Source organism: Bidens hawaiensis, unplaced genomic scaffold (assembly GCF_021521415.1).
Source record: "Bidens hawaiensis isolate Kalapana, Puna unplaced genomic scaffold, B.hawaiensis_p1.1 tig00022502_1, whole genome shotgun sequence".
Taxonomy (NCBI): Eukaryota; Viridiplantae; Streptophyta; class Magnoliopsida; order Asterales; family Asteraceae; genus Bidens; species Bidens hawaiensis.
Window position 1 is genome coordinate 276659 of NW_027493501.1, and position 13685 is coordinate 290343.

At 32.9% G+C, this 13685-nt stretch overlaps 1 pseudogene; it reads left to right on the top strand.

Annotated features, from left to right (window-relative positions):
• Positions 1-6703: 6703 nt before the first annotated feature.
• LOC143565652 (berberine bridge enzyme-like 8 pseudogene) lies at positions 6704-8449 on the top strand (annotated as a pseudogene).
• The last annotated feature ends 5236 nt before the right edge of the window (positions 8450-13685 follow it).

Here is a 13685-nt window from a genome sequence, read left to right on the forward strand (position 1 = left end):
ATAAAACAAGTCTCAAATAATGTTAATATATAAAAAAAATTAAAAAAATATTTGGTTTTTAAGAGTTCTTAAAAGTTCTTAACTTTTTTTGAGTTATCAAATGAAACTAACCATATATATATATATATATATATATATATATATATATATATATATATGGGGATAGTGAATACGGTGCTGTTAGCCGTCTAATTTTATATATATATATGGGGATAGTGAATACGGTGCTGTTAGCCGTCTAATCTTAGACGTAAAACCCATCAAAACGACGTAGTTTTGATTAAAAAATATTATAAAACATAATTTATTCTTGTTATTCTGTAAAATTGGAAAAGATAAAACCCTAAAAATTGATGGTAAAAAAAACACCATGTTTGCTCTTTCTCCCTTGCAAATACACTCAGACTTATTGTTCTTCTTCTTGATAAGAGCTCAACATATTTATTATGGACTAATTAAATACTTTAATTGAAAAGCCTATCCATTATGAAGCCAGCACATTCATATGTTTATTCAAGTTAGGAATTTTAGAAGTATAATATTTAATTGATTAAATCGTCGTTGAATAGATTTGCTTACTGCAGGGATGAACAGACCAACAAGCAAGAATGTGCTTCAATTTCTTTTTTAGTGTTTAGCTTTATTTTTCTTTCCAGTTGCTTTGAGATCATTTGCACAAAAACAAAATCAAAAGTAATTTTTTAATCAAAACTACGTCGTTTTGATGGGTTTTACGTCTAAGGTTAGACGGCTAACAACACCGTATTTACTTTCCTCATATATATATATATAAGGTCAGGTTATTCTATAAAGGGAGACAAAAGTGAGAAGGATAGGAAAGATTTATAGTAAAAAAAAAACCCTAAAAAATAATGAAAAATTAGTAAAAAAAGTTATAACTCAGAAAAATTTAATGAAAAAACAAATAATTTAAAAATACGAAAATGTTTCCACGTATTCCTCGTTCTAAAAAAACACAATATGGAGGAAAAACAATCATTGTGTCTTTTTATTATCATTGTGTTTTTTGTTTAATTTCGTCATTTATTGTGTCTTTTTTCCTTAGCATTGTCACTTTTTTTTTCTTGATGTTGCGTTATATTACTCAGAAATGTATTATAATTTGTTCGGCATTGTGATATACTTTGCGATCTATTGTGTCTTTTTATGTATAATTATGTTTTTTTTGTTTATTTTCGCTATTGTGTCTTTTTTCTTGGCATTGTGTCTTTTCTTTTTTTGAAATTGGAATGACGGGGGAAGCGTTTTAGTTTTTTTATTTTTTTTGGTTTTTATTTATATTTTAATTTAATTTTTTTATTACTTTTCTTTAATTTTTCATTGAGGGTTTTTTAGGTCATTTTTGTCTCCATTTGCATTTTCACTTTTCCATTTAAAAATAAGGGGTGAGTTCATTGAGGAACTTAAAAAAAGTGGGAAACTAAGGAACTCAATCTTACACTATCAATCGAATCTTATGGCGCACCTTTCATGTTCTTTGAACCTCTACATCTCCCATGACTTTATTAAACTAAAACCCCAAAAAAATAGTAACCCCCCCCCCCTCGTGGCTAAAAACGTAACCACAACCTGAAAAACCTAAATCCCTTAAAAACCTACCCCTAAAAGTTGATATTTTTTTTTGGAACGAGGGATGCAAGATAAACATTTGTTTTTTTTTTTAAAATTTTTTTTGTCTTATAATTTTTTTAAAAAAACTTTTAGGGGTTTTTGTCACATCCCAACCTACAGCGTAAAAGCCCGGGGCACGAACTGTTGGTTCAAAACTCACAAGGCACTAACAAACAATCTTAATGACAATATGTAATTATTTTATTAAATTTAAATCAAGTACACAATATTCAAAAGAAATTACAAATAACCAAATATATCATAACTCTTGTTTATTTTAATAACCTAAAAGCCAAATAAACTAAGTTCTTCAAAAACTTCAACCATCTACGATAAACATTCTACAATGTGTGTAAAAAAATATGTTTGTCAACAACACATGTTGAGTATGTAATCACCAGATTTTGACACTAATAATATAATATATAATAAATATGCAAATTGATATCATGAGTATCCACAATTAAATGAAAGCAAGTAATTGGTGTCGTTTGGCCATGACTTATGAACACGGTTGATGGCTACTAAGACACAATAAATGCAAATGATATTGTTGTTTGACCATTCCTAACAAGTACGGGCTATGGCTACTATGACAGTCATATGATCATACTATAATGTGATTATGATGGACCTATCCAAATGCGATAGAATAACCAAGTAAATAAGAAAGAAAATATTATATAACATTCAATTGATCAACAACACAATATTTGAAATTTGCAAGTGATGTAAATATGATATATAAAATTATTATAAGGTACGCATAAGGTCCCTAAAAGGTTTTGAACTCAGTAAAATAGGGGAGTAATTACTCATCTTGATGATTAAGTGAATAAACCAAGAGAAATAATAAATGAGCAAAGTTAACGCGACGTGTGATATAACCCAAACATACCTGAGACTTATACAAAATAAAATAGAGTCAAAACCAAGAAAATAGCCGTTGGAATCAATCCAAGAGGATGTCTAGAACTCTGGTTATGAGATTTTCAGTAAATAGACGAGCTGGTACTGACCAGAATCCGAACTGAAAATCGGTGTCTGATTTTGTTCAGTGCACTCAAAATTCTAAAATAAACACAAAAGTCTTTTGGCCCTAAAGCTAATTGCGACCATAAGATATAGTAATTGAAAAACCATTAAAATGATTTTTATTCCCTTAAACGGGTCGGAAAGCAATTGACCAACAAAACCCCATCAATCAATAAAATTTAGAGGACTTTTGTTAGTTAGATAATAACCAACGTTTTTATGAAGACAACTTACCCAAACGATATATGGAACAAAAGATAGTCGATGTCAAAGTGGTCTTGAAGCTTGAAAGTCAAATCGTATAACACAGATTATTGAAGAAGAACACCAATTGAATACCATATTAACGAAATTGAGATGGAGGCTGATGTTTACAGATTATTTTAGGGTTTGGGAATTAATTTGATTAAGTATAATACACCAAAATTGTTTATGAAGTAATCCACTCGAATAGGAAATGAAATAAGCTACTAATGAGAAAATATGGTATAATAACTAACAAAATTCCGGTTGGACTACCAGAAAACAAATTGGGATCTTTATCACATTACGTTTCGTTAATTTAGCTGAAATAAGAAAGAATTGACAAAATTACTCCATGTACTTCCATAAACGCGATTTGTAGCCGTTTTAAGCGTTTTTAAAGGTTGTTTGACATGTTTAAATGACATATTAATATAAAATGAATTTACCACCAATAATTACTAACTAAATTCATGTTTTAATAATAATGAAAGATCCAAATAAAATCCCGAATCGAGTTAGACATAAACGAATTCAAATACGAAAAATCCGAGATGTAACATTTTTCTTTCCCTTACAAAAACGATGTGATGCAAGTGATCGTGAGTGTACCATAACGATGTGGGAAAATGATCAAGGGCTGGGAAGGGGTTCCCAAGTTTCCCACTTTTTTGGAGTTCCCTTTTGAACCTTAGATTATAATAAAAAGTGAATTATTTCTAGCAAGCCTAGGAGGCCATCAAGTTATGACACGTGGCATGGAACAAATAAAACGCACGTGAAATTTTGGTCAATTGATTTTTTATTAATTACGGAAATTTTCGGTTGTTACTATTTCCTAATTGTTTGGGTTTGCAATTAATCAAGATTTATATATATTTATCTCTAGAACAAACACGCATCTAGTATCTCATGTGAACAATGACGGATCAAGGCATATTATCTCAATGTTTTAAAGAATAGTTCCCTAGTTCCCTGCTTTTTTTTGTTACCTTTTGAACCTGCCCATATATATATATATATATATAGGGAGATGATCAAGAGAAAACTTATCCTTAGAGAGAAAAAACTTTAAAACTCCTAAAGAATTATTTTTAATTAAAAATAAAAAATTATTTTCAAATTTCTGTTTTTAATATTATTCTTATATTTTGTTACCATTCACTCAAAAAAAATAAAAAAATAAAAAAAAAGACGTTGTAATGCACATACGTATTACAATGCGACACTGTTGTATTACATATGTGTATTACAATGTATTTTTTTGTTAATAGTTTTTAATTGTATATATTCAATACTTGTGTATTGAATATGTGCAGTAGTGTTGTATTATATGAAAAATATAAAAATAAAATAAAAGTCGATTTAGTGCACATGTGCATTAATGTTGTATTACACATACCTAATATGTATTCTATGTGTGCATTAGTCTTATAATGCATATATACAATAGTGCGTATCAAATATGTGCAATAGTGTTGTATTCTAAGCCATACAACACTCTTTGATGTATGCAATGCACAGTATCACATATATGCACTACACCGAGGAGGTTATCGACGAGTTTTTTTTAACAATATCAACATATAAGAATAATGGAAAAAAAAGCAACTACAAAAAAAAAATCTTAAAAAAAGTTAAAAATAATTCTTTTGGAGTTTTTAAGTTTTCTTCTTAAGAGGTGTTTTCATTTGATCCCACCCCCATATATATATATATAGGACGGTTCACGCGAGAAATTATCTTAGTGTGAGAAATTAATATGGACCACTAGTTTAATTTGAAATCATAAATGTTTAAAATAAGTGAAAATTGTGTAAATGCAACAATAAATACCTTTTCTTTTCAATTAATACAACTAATATAACCATTAATTTCTCTTTATTTTTTTAGAATGACGACTTTCTTGTATTGAGGCTACCGCACTCTCGAAATTTGGAGAGTCCCGTTACCCCACTCTGGTCAGACTATGTTGTCTTAACCGGGCCCACGCTGGCTTCAAAGTTTGGCTTGGGCGTTCCCCCGGGAAACAATACTGCTAGCTGCCACGTGACAGTCGTTGTGCCACCATAAGAGTAGAACTCTCTGGCGAAACACACGGTGGGACGAAAACCGGGTTGGCTCGGGATTCAAGCTGACAACCTTTACACAATGTCTAGCTCAAATCCTTCATTCCTAATATCCACCAAAAGTGACACAAGTGGGAATCGAATTTGAGTCTCCATTGAAGATCCCAAGCCTCTTTCTAATTTACATAACTAATCAAACTAAGAAAATAAAAAAATGAAAAGAATTAATATACTTTTGTAACTTATTTCTTTTCACTCTTGATTTTTCATTCTTCACAAATACAACATTTATTCATACACTATAATTTCTTTCTCTTCAAAATAATTATTTTTAACTCAATATATCACTATCCATTAACATGTAATTTTATTAATAACGATCAATACATAATTTTTTTCAACTAACATACCTACATAACTACACATAGTTACATTGTGACGAATAATACAAAAAAAATATCCTAGACATATTCGTTTTATAATGTAACAAAAAATATACAACCTAGAATCCTACACAAAAATGCGTATAACCTAAACTTGTTCTTGGCATAAGAAAACATACAACCTACACATGTAATACAACATCAATATATATATATATATATATATATATATATATGCTACACAAAAAAATACATATATCCTACTCATGTGTATATTAAATATTAATAAAAACATACACCCTACACAAAAGCATAAACCTACACTTGTATTTCAGCATCAACAATTATATATAACCTAAACAAAAATGTACATAACCTATCCATGTATTTAATATTAAAAATATAAACAATTGAAGGTTGTACATTTAAAATACACATGTATAGGTTATATGTATTTTCATATAGCTTATATATATATATACATGTTGATGCTGAAATTCGTATATTTGTTACATGTGTTTGTGTACATTATATGTTTTTTATGCAAAAACAAAAGTGTAAGTTATATGTTTTGTATATATATACATGTATATATATATATAATAAATCTTCAATGTCTACAAGTAGGATATATTTATTTTTGTGTAGTTTATATAATTGTTGATACTGAATTTCATGTGTAGATTGCATGTGTTTGTGTATGTTACACATTTTTGTGCTAAAAAGTAGTATATGCTATATGATTTATGTAAGCTGTATATTTCATATTAATATTTAATCGACACACTTATATGATATATATATATATATATATATATATATACTTTTTTGTATATTTATCACAATGATTTTTGTAGATATTTCAACTGAGAAAGAAATATGTATTGATAACTATTAAAAAAAAGTTATGCGTTAAAGGATGTTGATAAATTGAGTAGGACGAAATTGTTTTCAGGTAGAAAGAAATTATAGTGTATGAATTAATTGTATTTATGACTTTATGTACAATAAAATGAAGAGGGGGAATAAAAAAATTACCAAAATAAATTAAACAGTTTTATCTTTTTAAATATTACAATTTAAAAGAGAATCATAAAAATTTTGATATTTATACTTTTTTGATTATTTTAGTTTTATTAGTTATGTTTGTTGGGAAAAGAAATTAATAGTTTATTAGTCGTATTAATTGAAGAAAAAGGTTATTTATTGTTGTAATTAAAAACTTTGCATTTATGTTTAAACATTTAAAATTATAGTTAAATTAGTTGTTAATATTAAAGGAAAAATCATTTTAAAATAAAAATAAATGTGCTCGCATATGATTTTTCAACTTTATTAAGTATTAGCATTAAAAGTTAAATATATTACGAGTTTCGATTGTGTATAAATTGCATGCACCAAGTAACCTCAAACTATGCTAAAATGGCAAACATATTTTCTTTCAACATACGAATATCCATTTTCACTGTCTTTCTTGTCTTGCTCTCAACCCAAACTTATGCAACTTATGTTACAGATCGCTTCCTCCAATGTCTAAACAACCGAGCGCACTCTTCGTTCCCGATCACCGGAGAGGTCTACACTACCGGGAACTCATCTTTCCCCACTGTCTTGCAAAATTACATCTGAAATCTTCGGTTCAATGAATCTACGACACCAAAACCCTTTGTAATCATTATTGCCAAACACGTTTCCCACATTCAGGCAGCTGTTGTATGCGGAAAAGAAAACCGTCTACTAATGAAAACAAGAAGCGGTGGCCATGATTACGAAGGTCTTTCCTACCTTACTAAAGCGAATCAACCATTCTTTATAGTCGACATGTTCAATTTAAGGTCGATAAACGTGGACATGGAAAAAAGAAACCGCATGGGTCCAAGCCGGTGTGACTCTTGGTGAAGTTTACTACCGAATCGCCGAGAAAAGTAACAAACATGGCTTTCCCGCAGGCTTTTGCCTGACGGTTGGTGTTGGTGGGCATTTTAGTGGTGGTGGTTATGGTAACTTGATGAGGAAATATGGTTTATCCGTTGATAATATTGTTGATGCTCAAATAATCGAAGTGAATGGTAACATTTTGAATAGAAAGAGTATGGGTGAAGATTTGTTTTGGGCCATCACGGGTGGTGGTGGTGTTAGTTTTGGGGTGGTTCTGGCTTACAAAATTAAATTGGTTCGTGTTCCAGAAGTCGTGACAGTTTTACCATCCAAAGAACCGAGGAACAAAATCTTAGCACCATCGCCGAACGGTGGGTACAAGTTGCTAACAAGCTAGATAGCAATATTTTCATTCGAGTGAACTTTAATGTCACCAATGACACAAACGGTGAAAAGAAAGTCCGTGCTATTTTCCCAACATTGTACCTAGGAAACTCAAGGAATCTTGTTACACTATTGAACAAAGATTTCCCTGAGTTAGGGTTACATGAATCAGATTGTACTGAAATGAGTTGGGTTGAATCGGTTCTTTACTACACGGGGTTTGCCATTGGTACTCCGACCCCAACTCTCTTAAGTCGTACACCTCAAAGTCTCAACCCATTTAAGATCAAATCTGATTATGTGAAAACCCCTATTACTAAACAAGGGTTTGAGTTCATATTTAAAAGGATGAAAGAACTCGAATACCAAAATTTGGATTTCAGCCCATTTGGTGGGAGAATGAATGAAATATCAGAATTTGCAAAGCCCTTTCCACATCGATCGGGTAACATAGCAAAGATTCAATACGTAGTAAACTGGGACGAACTTGGCGATGAAGCTGCAAACAAATACTTGAATTTCACAAGGTTGATGTATGAATACATGACTCCATTTGTATCGAAGAACCCTAGAGAAGCATTTCTGAACTATAGAGATCTGGATATTGGTATCAACAACCATGGAAGGAATGCATATATTGAAGGAATGGTCTATGGGCATAAATATTTCAAAGAGACGAATTACAAGAAGCTGGTAAGTGTGAAGACTAGAGTTGATCCTGATAACTTCTTTAGGAATGAGCAAAGTATCCCAACGGTGTTAAATTGAAGGACGTAATACGATGGTGCATGAATTTTTTGGAATAAGTTAAAACGATTGAAATGGTTCTCATAATAGTTATAAGTAGCAAATACAAATAATAGTAATAATATAATAATAAAGATATCTGTGATGCATGCATTTCATTGTTCGTATGTTTTGGCAGGAAACAAAAGTGGAAATTAAAATGTTTTTTTAATGAGATTTAGCAATTTAATTGCAAGCCAAAAACATGAATGGTGGGTATGTGAATATGCCAAACAGAATGGGCCAACAAGAGAGAAAGAAAAGAGTAGTTAAAAGCGGATGGACATGAAACAACAAGGATCCAATAGAGAATAACTAAATACAAAGGCTACGTCACTTAACAAAGACTTGATCGGCAATTATCAAAAGAGTAAGAAACGTTTGTTAACGTGTAAGATCGAAATATAATCTTGTATGACAATATCTACTCTTCTAGGTTTTATGCGAAATCTATAACAAAGTGAAATGCATAAGTATTTTCTTTAATTCTTCATATATTATCAATAACAGTGAAAGTACAAAGAAGATATGACACTCTTACAATGATGGTACTCTCGAATGACTAACTACTAGCGCATAAGTGTCAACAACAATTTATAGACATTACATACCTTTTATACGCCATGTAAGTCTTATACATCGCATAACTTATGCGTTGTGTAAGTACTTATACGCCGTATAAGATACTTATGCGCTTCTAAACTTAACAAAACAACACTCCGACTGTTATCTAAGACATACAAGACCCTAGAGATAGACAATAAGTATTAACAAACTCCCCCTTGAATATTGCTAGGTCCTGATGTTCAAAATCTTCAATCATTAGCTCCAAACACTCTTTCACGATACTCCCTTCGCATTTCTTCAAATGATTTATTCTTTGACTTCTCTTGATTGGTAGGAATAGATACACCACAAGGCATATACTGAAACTTTGACCATGAAGCCCGTATCCTCCTTTATTCACCTTCAGCCTCTATAGGTCCAGGAATGAATCAATACAGGAAATATCACAAACTCAAAGGGTGTAGAATCCCCTAAGTGTTTGATTACGAGTACTAGTAAAGACAAGAACAATAGAAAAATAACTTAAACAAAGTTTACTTGTATTGAATAATAACACAGTATCTTTCAGTACATAGTAAAGCACTTCACAAGCTCTCATGGTTGGAATGAACAACCGCAAACCCTAGGGCGAAGATATGTTTATATACAACATATCTTCGCCTGTTACATAATAGGAGAAGTTATCGTGACTTCTCTTAAACCTTAACTTCGCTTCTAAACAAACCGTTTAAACACAAGACATAAAACATAAAACAAAACATATAGTTTATTACAAACAAGACTAACAATAAACCTACGAAGTACTGACACACAAACATGCACCAACAGACTCCCCCTTGGCAGTAGCTTCATTGGTTTTTTGTTTCTCTTCAGTATGCAATCCAACACCATCTTCAGGAGAAGCTTCCAACATGCACTCAATGTCTCACACAAACCAAGATAACTCTCTAATACTTCTTCCCCTCTGAATTCCATACATGGATGTAAAAAATCTTGATATCATTGAGTACCTACAAATCAGATTTAGAGAGATTTACCAAGTGCATTGGATCATACACTCTCAACAACTCTTGCTCGTCCTCATCCTTCATTACCGTTTCAGCCGTCTCACTATCAACACCCCAAAGCTTCATCTTCTTCAACACATCTTGAGGCATCGGCTTCATCGATATCCTCTTCAAGCGTCGAACGGGTTTTTATTTTACCATCATCCATGGTCTCCCGTTAGATCTTACTCCCCTTTCTATATCCTCAATAAACTTTCATTTCTAAGGTTTGAGCCAATCAGCAAAATTATCTTTGCCCCAATTGATCAAGTTCATCCTTACAAAATCCTTTACCTCACATTCAGGTAAAGTATTGAACAACTTTAATAACCTTGGGAAATATTGAATCCCGTCATACATTTTTAACACAAGCAATTTAAACTTTTCATCATACAACCAATTGATAATACCTTTCTTTGATTCAACAAACCCCTTAATGTTATAATTTTTCTTGAACAAGGGTGGAACTGCTGATTTATTTCTATTCACAGACCATTCAGCACACCCTTCTTTCTATATTGGTTGCTCTTCCCATTCATACTGAACACTTTCTTCCACAACAAGTGCTTAAAACTTGTTCATATCCACTGACACAACACCACCATTGTAAAACCAAATTTGTTCATGAATATGAGATGGTATAACATGTTCTACCGACTCCTCCTCAATTTCACCTTCTTCCAAAGTATCGTCAATCATAATGTTCTCACCAATTTGTTTAATTTCTCCCTCTTCTAACTCATCTCCTTCATCAGACATGACGCCATAATCATCTAAGTCTTGAAGAGTACCACTCTCTTCATCAACGATAACTATATCACCTCTTCTAGCACCAGATCCCATCTTAACTGACTCCCCCTAAGTTGTAGCTTGAGTACAAAGAACTTCTGAAGTGTTTGGCATCTCACCACCTGCAACTTTCGATGCATTAGGATCATTGTTAGTATCATCACGTCTAACATTCTTTAATGCATCTGCCGCTACTCTCCTCCCGAGATGCTAAGAACTTCTTAAGATCATTGAAGGAATACCACTAGTAAACATCCCAACAGACACATCAGCACCCGATGCAGCAACCGCTATTGAGGCATAGAAATGACTAGAATAGAACTAGAACCCTCATAAACTCTATTGGTATGTTTCACCAACTTGTATTGTTCCGCCTCTGAATCTTCACCACCAAAATCAAAGTCCGAATCATCATCATCTGCTACTCGCTTCTTCTTTTTACCAGCCTAAATCCTTTTTCATAGTGCTAAGTAATTAGTAGTTTCATCAACCCCATCAGAGGAACTATCAGATGCAGTTGCCTCAGACGAAACAGGCGCAGAGGTTACAACAACGGCTTCCAAAGCAATAACAACTTTTGAAACAACAGGAACACCCCTATCAATAACAGCATCAAGATCAATATTTTCAAACACCTGCGGATTAACAACCTCCTGTTGAATTACTGGCTCTTGTGCAGAAGGAAAAAACTACTATTGAGGTTGTTTTTGTGGTGCTATCTCAGGTTGTGGAGCAGCCACTTGAGTAGGTACATCAGGAAAACCATCATTAGGTGGAGGCATATAGAACATATTCATAATAGCCCCAAACAAAGCTGTAGATTGCGGTCGTAGCTCAGGTCTACTCCTCGAACTAGATGAACGACATTAAGCATAACTCCTTTTACTAATACTTCCAACAAAAGTAACCGGTTGTCTGTCTCTGAGGTATTTTCAGAGCAACATGATTTAGAATCATCTGTATGAATTTCGGGATAACAAAAACCGTTCTCTCCCAGTAGTTCTCCTCTGATTGTCAATCTCAAAAAAAATCAAAAGGCTAAAGCTATAAGGCTTGTTACATACCAGTAAAGCCATAGCAAATTGCATAGCTGCCTCCATACCATCTGAACCCGCCTTTCTGCTTGACAAGCAAACAATCAAGACACGAATCAAAAACCTCCATGATCCCAAAAGAAAACCTTTTCTTGTATGAAAATCACCAATTGGACCAGAATAAACCATTTACTAAAAAGCACCATTTCTAAACAAGTAGGAGTATTCAGTAGGACTAGTATCCTTAATCATTGTCCGCAACTACAATGTTGCACGGATGTAATCAAGGGAAAAAGTAATCTCTAGATTATTCACCGTAGCTTGAAACACCGGTGGTTCAACACGATAGTCATACCCAATCGTGTTCCAAAAATTTTCAACATTAGGTTTTGAGATCGGTAATGTAGTAGACATAGCATAAAAGATCCTTGAGCCAAGCAAGAAATTGATCTTCTCCTGAAAATCAACAAGTCCTTGTTGATCCAGTTCCAAAGTCGCGTACATGTAATGAGCCGGAACAAACTTCTTGTAATGATCTCTACCTCTGTCTCCACATGTACCACCAACACTATCAATAGCAGCCACATCGACAAGAACTAAGCAAGTTAGATTCATAAACTAAACAGCAGCTAACTTCGCTGGTTACCAGATTGAAAGTGTCGTAGATGTTTGCTTACGTAGGATCGATAATAGATTTATCAGCTTGTACTTTAAAGTGCAGTATCCAAAGAAGTCGAAAACATATAAGAAACTTTAATCTTCATTCTATTTACTTCAAAGATCAATGCAATAGGTTTTGACAATATCAAAGTACAAAATCGCTCATACTCTCTCTAAAGTTCTCAGTCCAAAAGCTTACAAACGCATAAGTCTTGATCCTATTTATAGACTTGAAATTCAATTTATGGGCACATATGTTACGCGACGCATAAGTTATACATCACATAACTTACACATTCCAAAAGGGACTTATGCGCTGCTTGTTATACTAAATGGCATTAATGTACAAAAACTAATACAAAAACAAGACCCTAGCTATATACGTTCATGTCCCAACAAACTCCCCCTCGGATATTGATAGGTCTTGGTCTTCTATCTTGAATCCTTCATCTCAAACACCTTTTCTTGATACTCTCATCTAATGTCTTCAAATAAACATTTCTACGACCTTTCTTGGCTTGTAGGAATGGAATTACCAGTTGGTTTGTACTGATATTTTGATCATGAAGCATGTTCTATTCTATCCTTGATCTCCTCCTCTTTCTCCTTCTCTTTCTTATCTTCCTCTTCTCCCAGTTTTCTCCTCTTGCTTTCCCAAAAGCGACCCGAGTGAATCTTATAAGTATAACAAACTTTGATCACTCGATAATACTGCAAGGCTTTATTTACATCTTTCTCACTTCGAATCTGAATCTTATCTGCATGTGCTACTTCAATATCCTTCTTTGAGCAGTTCACTAGCCACATCGGGTCAAGTGCATCAATCACGTCATAATTCCCATCTTTATTCAACACAATGATAGTTTCACCCCGATTGCTATCATAATACCACCATATAAAGTAATCGTGAAAGTCTTGCTCCATCAGGTAAACTGAAATAATCTTCAAAGTTTCTGGCTTTTTGTACCTCCAAGTCTTTACATAGTCTTCTGTCTCTGGATCTACCTTTACCCTTGATTCATGTAAGAACGACCGTTAAGGAGACAAACTATTGAAGTTGCAATTTGATTGTTTCAAGATAAACTCCCAAATCTCCTCAACCGGTCCTTTCTTTGGACAATAAAGTAGTTCTTTCTATACCAGGTCCATCACGTCTATCCACGGTAAAGATTTCAACTC